Here is a 13,220-nt window from a genome sequence, read left to right on the forward strand (position 1 = left end):
TCTGAACCTGGAGGTTCCATCTAGCAATCAATTGCCAGGTGTCTTTCCTATTCCAGATTCAGAGTCTATGTGCTAAAGGAGACAAACCACAGAAAAGCATCACTGGCCTCAAACCTTCTTTGTGGGCTTCATTCTGCGACTGGAGGCCATTGTGGGAAGCAGGATGCTGGACTTGACAAGCCCTGTACCTGGTCCAGCATAGCTGCTCTCATATTCCAGAATCTTCCTTTCTTGAGACCAGTTTACTTTTTCTAACTTGTTGACACAACTGAGTGCTTCAAGAACTGTAGCAGCCCCCACTGTTCTGACGCAGGAAGATTTTTCTTCTGCATATAATACTACTGACAGAAAAACAAAGCCTTAGACTGTGGACCATGCGCTATGCTATGTGTCAGTTACAACCCCACTGTACTTACTTTCTACATCTGGCTTTGTGATGGACTAATGCCCCTTGGGGGCTGCATGTAGGACAATCTGCAGGTCCCGCTAGCACTCTGTCCTGTCCCAATTTTGCTTTGCACAGCAGCAGCAGCATGGCAGCAGTGTGGCAATCTCCGCTGCTGCACAGCATGGGGAGGAAAGTGGGGGAACTGCTTTGCATTCAGAAGGTCCCAGATTCAATCACCTGCATCTCCAGGTAGGAGAAGTGGAAGGTAGGATAGAGTGTGCTATTTATTAGCTATCCTTCCTTTTGCTCACTTCTGTGAGATTAATGTCTAGTGAACAGAGTTAAAAGTATACCACCCCTTGCAGCATTAACATGGAAACATGGGACAAAGCTGTGAAGCTTTCTCTAATCATCCAGGATGCCTTTGGAAGACTGGATCTTTCCCTTTATTTATCCCTCTAAACAAAATAACAACACAGAAGCCTGTAGTGTAAGAATAGAAAAATATTGTTTACTTACATAAAGTTGCTGACTCGATTCAAGCCAAACCTAGCAATGAAATAAGTCAATCAAAATATACTTCTTGATTACAAAATACATGGTTAAGATCAGGCATGTCCAGCTCCCTAGAGACTGTGATCTACTCCCACTATAAAAAAACTGGCAGTGATCTACCCATTGGATTGACCGAAATTGTTGAGCTTTTTGGGGGGAGCCTTCACCAAAGTTGTTGAGCTTTTTCCCCCACTGTTGACCAGTTGGACATGCCTTGTTTAGATCAGAGAGCTGTTCTCACAGTAAACAACCAGGTGCCTATGGGAAGCCCATCAACAGGACTCCCCCCGCCCCGCAGTTTCCACTAAAGGTCTGACTTGATAAAAGACAGCTTCCTATGTCTCTGCATGCAGTCACATGCAAAATCTGATGCCATGCCTGTGCCAAAACGAGCCTTCTTATAGCTCACCCTACAGGCACATTTTCCAGGACAAAAGAAACAGCGCTGTCTGTTTTCCCCCAATCCATGGCTGATAAATTCATTTGGAGAAGCAACTGTTCCTGGCCAAACTGCTAACTGGGGTAGGAGGGAGGTCTCACTCCTGTTCATTGAGTTGGATGTTGAGAAGGAGTGGGAGTGATTGAGGCATTTTTCATCTTCTACCAACTGGAGGGCTTTAAAATGTTTTCATTCACACTCAGACATTAGTCTACTTTACTGCATTTGATAATTTTGCTGCATATCATCCAGCTACTTCACTTTTTTGGTCAGAAGTGTGAAATAAGAGAAGGTGTAGGAGGACATAATTTTGAAGGATCAACCACTAATCTTCAATGGTCCATAGAGCCTAGAGTCCTTGCTGTCTGCTACCCCAATTATTCTGCCTTATCCAGACAACTGAGAAGACATTTAATATCTCAGTTAATGCAAAATATTTGAACAGCAGAATTTAAGGGGAAGAGGTCAGTTATTTTTCTTCAGGCAAAAAGTGGTTAGCTTCTATTTTTACTCAAGTCAGTGACATCTTTTCTCCTGACTCCAGGACAACTAACCACAGTGAAGTCTTCACATCAGTTAATTAGTCTGCATTTTGCTATGTACTGTACTTGTGGCACCTCTGTTGTGTTCTCATTCCTTAGATGTTTTTACGGAGGGGAGCAATGCAATAAATTAAGGCAGAAGTCTGTCTTGTTCGTATAATGCCAGGACTCCATGAAAATTCATGGGGATCATGTAGCAACATTTGACAAGTTTTTGAAATACTGTAACGGAATCTAGAAACACCCTCTTGTTCTGAGGTGAGCACTACAAACTTCCAGACAAAGCACTATAAATCTTAAAAAGAAGTGGGGGGGGGACCCCAAACACTGGGATTCTGTTGCAGTGATGGGATTAAAAGCAAAACAATCATGTTATAAATCCAGCTAATGTCAATTTCCAAACACTGTTAACTGTGGGAAGGCCAGACTGTGCTGTTCATTTTACAAAGGAAAGGACCTGCATATTGCTCACTGTCGGCAACAGACCTCATGAAACCTGTAGGGCACTCTCTTTGTACAAGGCAATGTTTTTCTTTTTAAAGTTTCAACCTTCAGGGTGCACTTTCCAGATCAACCAGGCTGCCAAGAGATCCCCAAGTGTCTGCAGCAAAATGATTCTGTGCTGCAAAGAACTCTGGGGCATGTTCGAGGGAGAACATACCGTTCATTTAGACTGCAGTTGGCAACTGCTCAGGAAGAAACAGTCTGGCTTGAGTTTCTTGTTTATCTTGCTTTTTTTCTTGCAGCTGTCTTGCAGAAAAGCTAGGAGTAAAGCAAATTTGCAGCCTCAGTTGCATATTTCCCTCCCTTTAAATGTACACCTTAGGTGAATAGACAGATTGACTGTGCACTGGGACACTCTCTCTCTCTCTCTCTCTCTCTCTCTCTCTCTCTCTTTCACACACACACACACACACACACACAGAAACCATCAGAACTGTTGAGCACCACCCCCTGAACCTACCATCAAAGACATTCTCATACCTCTTTGGGCTCCTTTGGAAAGTTGCTGGGAAATAGTCAATAACACCAGTCCTAAGGGATCTGTACTGGCTCCCAGTACGTTTCCGAGCACAATTCAAAGTGTTGGTGTTGACCTTTAAAGCCTTAAATGGCCTCAGCCCTGTATCCCTGAAGGAGCGTCTCCACCTCCATCATTCAGCCTGGACACTGAGGTCCAGCTCCATGGGTTTTCTGGCAGTTCCCTCACTGCAAGAAGTGAGGTTACAGGGAACCAGGCAGAGGGCCTTATTGGTAGTCATGTCTGCCCTGTGGAACACCCTCTCAGCAGGTGCCAAGGAGATGAAGAACTACACAACTTTCCAAAGACATCTGAAGGCAGCGCTGTATCAGGAAGTTTTTTATGCGTTTTACTGTGGTTTTATATGTGTTAGAAGCTGCCCAGATGGGCAGGGTATAAATAATAAAATTAATAATAATAATAATAATAATAATAATAATAATAATAATAATAATAATAATTCTGACTGAGGCAGCTCTGTCACTGTGCCCCACTTAGGACTTTCCAGCCCTGCTTACCAGGCCACTTTGGCCTTCTTATTATCCAATAAGAACTGAGAATACAGCCAAAATACATTCAGGTACCCCCTTCACCTTGGGAACAGGTTATACAGGAAGATTAGTAGCAATGGCCAAGTTCAGGATCAAAGTTATCAGGATCTAAAACTTATTTCCCCAGACTAATGGAAATTATTTTGGGTTGCCTCCAAATCACTCATATGTTCTGCTTGAGAAGAAGCTTCCAGACTTCCGGTCAGCGCCAGCGTTTAATGGCGGTCCTCCCTCCAAGCTCCGGAGGAGGACTGCTTCGCGAGTTCGGGTCTGACCCACTACGGCGAGTGGGGGACCCCTAAAATCACAGGCGTGGAAGCCTGGGAACAAGGAGACTCGGTGGGCACCAGAAGCGCCCCCCCTTACTGCGAAAGAGCCTTTTTAAAGGCTCCGGAACGGCATCGGGAGAGCGCGGGGCTGAGAGTCACAACCCAGCTCGCGAAGCGAAGCCGCGTCGCCATGAACGGAGAGCGGTGATTCCTTCCTGTAAATTGAAATTGGATTGAAAAACCCGTGAGTAAGATTGAACGACTATTTGGAACTTTAAAATTTAAATTCGAAATTTGGCTGGAAACGGGGAAGGTTAAAATTAAGGAAGTCTGCCTTCCCCTGACTGCATGACAGATAAAGCAACGGAATTTTAAAGCTGCATCCGAACGAAAGCATTGTAGGATTGCTTAAGCCTGGCATTGGACATAAATCTCCCCTCTAGCAAGCAGGGCAGAGGGGAGAAAAAGTAACTCTATGAACCTGCATGATTTATTTAAAAGAGAAAAGCCTTCCGCTGTCTTAATTCCCTGAAACGGACTGCGAAAATAAGACACCAGGGCAGCGAACTGACTTTAGAAACTTGTCGTAAAGTTACATAGTTGAAGTTCTGCTTGACACAAAGTTTTGGGACTTTGCTGCTACAATATATTGGACTGTGTTGACAGAGTAACTATTGAGAAAAAGTGTTGCAGTATTTATACTGAAGTTTCCTGGTTTCTTTGTTCTTTGTTTTTTGCTTCCTTCACTTGGACATTTTGTTTTGCTCCCCCTAGAGGGTTGAGAAGCAACAGTTGCAGAGCACAGATTAAGACAGTGGGATTTTCCATCAGGAAACTGTTCCTGTGGGAACGTCCTTGGGACATGAGTGGCCCAGCAGATGAGATAACTACTAGAGCTAAAGCAAAACAGCAGCAACAGCAACAAAAGAAAAGAGGCTCAATATCAAGTCTAACACCGACAGGAGCAGCTGGGCAAGAAAGAGTGACAGCTATTTCCATGGATTCAATGACACAGGTGTTACTCAAGATAAATCAATCTTTAGAAGCTTTGACAAAGCAGAGCACAGAAAACTCACAAAAATTAACAGAACTAACAGCAAGATTGGACTTGAATACGAAAAGTGTGACATCTAATACAGAATCTATAAATAAGTTGATTGAAGAAAACTCTGCAACACGTAAAATCGCAGAGGACGCCAGAAATATTGCTGGAGAGACACAGGAAAAACTAGAACCGATCGCTTAAAAAGTGTATGAACATGATGCGACCCTGTCTTTGATGGAATTACAGAGAAAGGAGAGAAACTTGAAATTAAGATTAGTTCCTGAAAGTGAAGGGGATAGCCTTGTGGAGTTCCTTACACAAGAGTTTTCTGACTTTTGGCAGGAAGATCTGCAGGAGGAAGAATTCAAGATAACAACAGCATTCAGATTGGGTAGGAGACAGAACAGAAAGACTCCGAGGGACTGTCTGATTACTTTCAGATCCAAGGAAGAAAGGGACAAAATATTAAAACTACATTACCAAAAGGCCCTGGAAATTGAAAATTCTCATATACAAATTTTTAAGGACATCCCTAAATACATTCTCGAGGTGAGAACTTTCTATAAAGATCTGGTCTACCTGCTGAAAAGGAACAACATACTTTTTAGGTGGGAGTTCCCACAAGGACTGTCCTTTAACTACAAGGGAAAGAAAGTCAAAATAAAGACAATTCAAGACAAAGAGAAATTTCTGGAGAAAAACCACGAGGATTTACAGAAGGGAACGGTAGACCCAACTTCAGAGGCAAAAGGGGCGGTAGATATCCTGAATCTATCGTTTGGACTGAATCTACCAACAGAGGAAGAGCAGCAACTTGGTGCAGTAGGAGGTGTAATTGACAAATAGCAAGATGGCCCTGCAATTCCTTAGTTGGAATTGTAATGGGCTAAACATGCCTTTGAAAAGACGGCAAGTTTTTCATATTCTGAAAAGAGAACAATTGGATTGGATTTGTCTACAAGAAACCCATGTGACCAGGATACACAGGAAATTACTTATAAATAAAAGATTAGGACAAGAATTTATTTCATCGGACAAAGTCAAGAAAAGGGGAGTGGTGATTTATGCAAAAGAGAAATTGGCCCCAAAAATGATGTTTAAAGATGAACAAGGAAGATATTTGGCAATTGAAATACAAATACAAGTAAGGTGGATCTAAATCAGAGAATAACAGAACAAGAGATAGAGAGTGCCATTCAGAACATGCAATTGGGCAAATCTCCAGGACCAGATGGACTGACCTCCAGATACTACAAAACTTTGAAGGAGTGGTTGGTACAACCATTAAAGGAAGTCTGTAACGAGATCTTAGAGGGGGAAAAGGCGCCAGAATCGTGGAAAGAAGCTTATATTACACTCATACCAAAGACAGAGACTGAAAAGACTCAGCTTAAGAACTACCGCCCAATATCACTACTCAATGTGGATTACAAAATTTTTGCAGACATTTTGGCAAAAAGATTGAAAAGAGTGTTGATGGAGAAGATTCATAAGGACCAAGCAGGCTTTCTCCCAAAAAGGCACTTATCAGACAATGTGAGGAATATAATAGACATTTTGGAACTACTGGAGGTGAATATAAACACTAAAGCAGTGTTGATATTTGTGGACGCGGAGAAAGCCTTTGACAACATTTCTTGGAGTTTTATGAAGAAGAATCTTCATGGGATGGGGGTAGGCCAAGGATTTGAGAACAGTATGGGTGCGATATACTCCGAACAAAAAGCTAAATTGATTGTAAATAATGTGATAACCGAAGAATTTAAGATAGAAAAAGGGACACGACAAGGGTGCCCTATTTCCCCATTGCTTTTTATATCAGTCCTGGAGGTTTTGCTAAATATGATTAGAGATTACCAGCAGGTTAAAGGTGTACAGGTCGGGGCAAAACACTACAAGTTAAGAGCTTTTGGAGATGATTTGGTACTTACTTTACAAGAGCCAGATACTAGTACAAAAAGGGTGTTGGAAATAATTCAAGAATTTGGTCAGGTGGCTGGATTCAAATTGAACAAACAAAAGACTAAAGTTTTGGAGAAAAACTTAACAGTTATGGAGAGGGAGAAATTCCAGAATGAAACAGGTTTGACAGTGGTTAAGAAGGTGAAATACCTAGGGGTTTACTTGACATCTAAAAATCTGAACTTGTATAAAGATAATTATGAAAAATGTTGGTCAGAAATCAAAAAAGATCTAGAAATATGGTCAAATTTGAAACTGTCAATGTTAGGCCGAATTGCAGCTATTAAGATGAATGTATTGCCTAGAATGTTATTTTTGTTTCAAGCTTTGCAGATTCTTGACAAGATGGACTGTTTCAAGAGGTGGCAGAAAGACATTTCGAAATTTGTCTGGCAGGGCAAAAAGCCCAGAATAAAATTTAAAATACTGACAGATGTAAAAGAAAGAGGGGGATTTGCCCTGCAGGACTTAAAATTGTACTATGAAGCAGCAGCGTTTTGCTGGCTGAAAGAGTGGATGCTCCTCGAGAACACAGACATCCTGGATTTGGAAGGTTTTAATAATGAATTTGGTTGGCATGCATATTTATGGTATGACAAAATCAAGGTGCAAAGGGCCTTTAAAAATCATATTGTTAGAAAAGCTTTATATAATGTTTGGATAAGATATAAAGATCTGTTGGAAAACAAAACCCCTAGATGGTTGTCACCCTTGGAGGCTAAGGCATTGAAAAAGCTCAATATGGAGGCCGGATGGCCAAAGTATTGGGAAATTTTGGAACAAGATGGAGATAAATTGAAGTTACAGAGTCATGAGAAACTGAAACCCAAAGTACGAGATTGGCTCCATTATTATCAAATAATGGAGGTGTACAAACAAGATAGGAAAATCGGCTTCCAGGTGGAGAAATCAAAATTAGAAACTGAACTGTTAGAACCCAATACTAAGAACCTGTCAAGAATGTATAATTTGCTGCTGAAATGGAATACACAAGATGAAACAGTTAAATCAGCTATGATTAAGTGGGCACAGGACATTGGTCATAACATTATGTTTGCTGACTGGGAATGGTTGTGGAACACCGGGATAAAATTTATGGCATGTAATGCCTTAAAGGAAAATATTATGAAAATGATCTATAGGTGGTACATGACCCCAGTCAAGCTAGCAAAGATTTACCATTTGCCTGATAATAAGTGTTGGAAATGTAAAGAATCTGAAGGTACTTTTTACCACCTCTGGTGGACGTGCCCAAAGATTAAGGCCTTCTGGGAAATGATATATAATGAAATGAAAAAGGTACTTAAATGTACTTTCCCCAAGAAACCAGAGGCCTTTCTCTTGGGCATTGTCGGCCAATTGGTGTTAAAGAAAGATAGAAACTTTTTTATGTACGCCACTACAGCAGCAAGAATACTCATCGCAAAGTATTGGAAGACACAAGATCTACCCACGCTGGAAGAATGGCAGATGAAAGTGATGGACTACATGACACTGGCTGAGATGACCGGCAGAATCCGCGACCAGGGGAAAGAGACGGCGGAAGAAGACTGGAAGAAATTTAAAATCTACCTTAAGAACTATTATAAAGTTGATGAATGCTAAAATGCCGAGGTTTTGAGAAAGAAAGGGAGATTACAGCGATATAAGGTTAAGTTGAAGGAAAGATTAGGAAGACATATGTTTGATAAAATTATTTAGAAGTTGCTGAAATAATTTTGGACATTGGGATGCAGGAAGGGGAGGTATGGGGGAGTCTGAGAAACGAGGTTTATGAAAAAAAGGTTATGAAATTATACATGTTTGTATGTCTTTTTATATGTTTGTATTGTTTAAAAAATTTTGTAAAACCAATAAAAAAATTTTTTAAAAAAAGAGAAGAAGCTTCCAAATTTTGCTTTAGTGACATTTTGGTGGGAACTCTATTTCCACTTTTCATCTAAGTCTGATAGGTCAGCCTGAAGCCAGCATCATAAAAAATTGTGAAGGCTGGACAAAATAATTTTGCAGGTCTTATGCTGCTCCAACACTACCAAATGGCCATCCTTGATTTAAATGCTGGCTTTAAATGACACAGGCCACTCAATGCTGCCCAAGGTCTTATCTTAATGGAACATCAACTTTTAGCAACAGAGGGAAGGGTTGAGGCCATTTATCATTTCTCCCATGAGTGCTGGGGATCTTCAGATACAAGCAGAAGAGCCAGAGACAGCCGAAGGACAGACCTCAATATTCTATCATATGGTTATGACTGCTGTCACAACTGAAGCCTTTATATTAATTATGATTATTTTATATTAATTTGGTATAACTGTGCAATGTTGATTTTTGATGTTTCAAGCACATCACTAAGATACATGCAATAAATAAATGAACCTTATATCGACAGTCTCCAGTGGCCAACATAATGGCCTTTTTATTATTAATTAAAAATGGCCTTGATGCTACAGTGGAGCAGATCTGGAGGAGACATTCAGAGCATCATCTGCTGGTGCTCTAGAAGGTGAATTTCAATGAGACACTGACCCTGAAAACCAAGAACCCTTGTGGCATTGGCATTAGGCCATGCTGAATGAGGGCCAGCACTGAACCAAGAGTCTGAGCCTGTGGCCTGGCCAAGTCAGCTACTTTGGCTCTCACATATGCAGGCCTCAAGGAAATGGAGTGTGAAACATTGAGCCATGAGATTGACAGGTGCTATGAAGCTTCTTGCTATGAAGCTTCTGACAGGCCAGTCCTGATATAAACCCAGTGCTGTGATCACTTGCCCTTGCCTTGGCAAGGCAACATCATGTTCAGCCTTCTCCACCCATGCCACAGCTCCAGCTCAGTGCTAAGGATCAACTGTAGCTTTTGGCAGCAACCTCCAGCAGCAGGTGAAGACTTCTGCACTACCAGATGGCCTCACAGGTGTTGTGCTGGAGAAAACACTTTTCTGTGATGGGGTTTCATTATGTAAAGAATGAGATTAGTTGAAACATGTGGGTGAGAGTTCCCTTATCTTTCCCTCACCCCTGCTAGCATGCAACAAAGGAACAGGTCTGCCCGGTGCTAATTTTCCAGCGCTACAACCTAGCCAGACGATGCCCAAGGTAAACTAACCCTGCTCATTAGGACTGCCCCCACCCCTGAAAAGCCCCCCAGACCTGAGGCAGGAACACTTAGATATGTTTCTGGACACCCTTGGGATTCTCCAAGAGCCAAAGATCCACTTCTTGTCCTCTGAGCCCCAAGGCTAGACGTTACTCAGTACTAATAACCAAGAAGCCAGGCAGCAGATTTAGAGGCAACGGTTCCTGTAAGGGCTGATGCACACTTACCTGTCTAGGCACAGCCTGTGTCCAAGCACTCCCCCCCCCTTACTGCTTCCACCAGGAAAACCTTGTCTTTAATGCTGAATCAGAACAAATGGCAGTTCAGATTTCCCACAGATTTCTGTTTACTTCAATTCAGCATTAAGGAACGGGTTTTTTGCAGGGAAAGTGCTGAGACAAAAAAAGGGGGGCACTCTGGCAAAGAGCTTTAAACTGTGCCCCGTGCCTAGAAATGCAGAGGAAAGGCAAGTCTGGATGAACCCTAATAAGCAACACCAACAAATAAATGCAGGTACTTTATTAAGAGATAACAAAGCTGGACAGAACCCCTTTTATGATAAAATTGCACTTTAAGGAATGAAGGAACCTTTGAGAACAAAGCCATTAGAGTCCTGGACCCCACCAGCAAGCTGCATCCTGGCATATGTGGTTATTGCAACAAATCAACCCAGATCAAAGGCCAGTTTTCATACAGCAAAGCCGGGATCCCCCCTCGCCCTTTATCCAATCCAGGCCTTGGGCCCATTTCCCCCAGCACTGGGGAAGGTGGCAGCAACTGAGTGGATTTCTGCCCAGCCAGGGTGACCTGAAGCAGCCTTGCAGCAGACTCTCCCCACAGGTGGCGAGTTGGGCTAATTAAACGGGAACTTTTTCCTCAGGAAGACTGCCTCCAGAATCCAAAGTAAAAAGCCATTAAAAGGAGCCCAAGAAAGGATGGATTCTTTACAGCTGTTACCTGCTCTCCTGACAGAGTTCAACTTTGAGACAGTCAGCAAAATTTAAGCAGGATTACTAGAGGATCTATTGTTCACTATTTAGATTTTCAAAGCCCCTGTGCCAACTGGAATCACTGGGATTCACTGCTATTTGAAGAGAGTATAATCAAAAGCCACCTGCAATATTCCAGCTGTGAGCTGAATTTATGTATTTTACGAGTCCCAGTGCAGAATTGAGGACAGCCTTCACACGGAAGGGCCTCACTGGTTCCTTTTGATTGAAGTGAGGGCCGCAACCCCGCCATACTCTAGCTAACACAAAGATCAATGCAATTTTGATCACATGCCCATTTGTCAAAAACTCTGCATATTTAATCTGTTCCAGAAGTCACTGCACAGCCTGGTTTGTATGGGCAGAAATAGCTGCCCACCCTCTCCTTTTCTGCAATGACAGCAATGCAAATAAGTATTCTGCTTCAGAAGCAAATAATGTCAGAAGCAAATTTGATCAAGGAAATTGTCATTCACAGAGCACATTCTTACCACCAACTCTCTGGTTGTTCAAGCAGGCTTTTAAAAATGTAATGTCAGGAACTTCTGCAAAACTCTGATCTCCATGGAACAAACAGAATATTCCGCGGCTTAGTAACCAACTGTATGAATGGGCTTTTAATGCGAAAGCTCTCGTAAAAATGAATCCCATCAGTACCTCTGCATTATACCGATCTCTGAGATAGTGAGCTTTATTGGGTTTTTTGGGGTTTTTGTAAAATAACTGGCAGCACTGAAGAGCAAAGCAAACAATTATGCCCTAAGCAACCAGTATGACTTGGAATAGAAAATAAGGCACTACACTGAAAAAGAAGAAGACAAAATAGGCTATTATTTCAACCACTGCAGGAAGGTATGCCCAGCTACCAGATGGAGAGGGGGATGTTTATATTACTGTGCAGATTATAGTGCTTGAAGTGCTAAAAGTACTGATGTGGGTAATGCATCCACAGCATACATTCCTCTACAGAGCTGGGATCAAATGCTCCATGGGGCAGAGGGAACGGAGCTCTCTGGTGCCACGGATATACAGGGCCCCCACTTTCTCTTCTGAGAGTTACAGGCAGAATCCAGCCAAAGGTGCATTTTTAAAGCCCTGCTGGTTTTGATGGAAGCTTATAATTAATGTGTTTTAACTCTCTCCCATTGTATACCGTGGGACAGAAAGAGCAAACTGCTGGATTTCTGTGTCTGCTGGATTTCTGAAACATGGTCGGATCATTTTAAATTTTTATTTTTGCATTTTCCATTTTACAAACCATAACAACAACAGCAACAACAGCAACAACAACAACAACACAGATATCATATCCCCTTTGACCCCCTTTGTGGATCCTTATGTTTACATTTTCATTCTGCATTTTATTGCTAACTCCAATTATTATACATCCTTAATCAGTCCATGGTTCAGATTTTTGTTACAAGTCTTCTGTCAGACCTACTAATAAGTGTAATTGTTTACAATATTTTTTCAAATATATTTTATACTTGCCCCATTCTTTGTTAAAGTTTGATTCTTCCTGGCTCCTGATTCTTCCTGTAAGTTTTGCAAATTCAGCATAGCATTGTTTTACCTGCCACTCCTCCTTGGTCGGAACTGTATTTTCTTTCCATCGCTGGGCCAGCAACATTCAGGGAGCTGTGGTTGCATACATGAACAATTTATTCTGGTCCTTCAGGATCTCTGCATCTAAAATCCCTAAAAGGAAAGTTTCTGGTTTCTTAGAAAAGGTTATTCTCAACATTTTTCCCCAAATTATTATATATCATTTCCCAGAAAGTTTTTACCAAGCTTTCTGGTCCTGTCCTTACACCCACATCCAGATATGGCGGTTGTCATTTGCTGGCCTACATATTTAGTGCAACCCCTACTCTCCAGTGCAGGACTCAAGCCCACAACCATGAGACTAAGAGTCTCATGCTCTACTGACTGAGCTATTCTGGCTGTGATCTAACGCATGCGCAGAGCAGGGTTGAGCTCTAGATCAGTGTTTCCCAACCACTGTTCCGCGGCACACTAGTGTGCCGCGAGATGTTGCCTGGTGTGCCGCGAGATGTTGCCTGGAGGGAGGTGGGCGAGTCCGGCGGCGAGAGGCGGGGCGGCGGCGGCGAGGAGCCAAGCCGCGCTCTCCTTCCTGCCTCGCTTTGGTGCCTCCTCCCCCCCCACCCCCAAAGCTTGGAGGTTCCCTGGCAGGAAGGAGGGAACTTAATCCTCTCCAAGGGCTGCGGAAAACAGACATGCAAATGGGGGCTTGCCAGCTCTTCAAGCGCCGCCGGCTTTCTTCGGGAATTACCGCCCGCCGAGCCCGGGAATTACCGCCCGCCGAGCCTCCCAGAGTGGCGGGGAATAATAATAATAATAATAAT

The sequence above is a fragment of the Podarcis vaucheri genome (assembly GCF_965113315.1).
Source record: "Podarcis vaucheri genome assembly, chromosome: 12".
In the NCBI taxonomy this organism is placed as follows: domain Eukaryota; kingdom Metazoa; phylum Chordata; class Lepidosauria; order Squamata; family Lacertidae; genus Podarcis; species Podarcis vaucheri.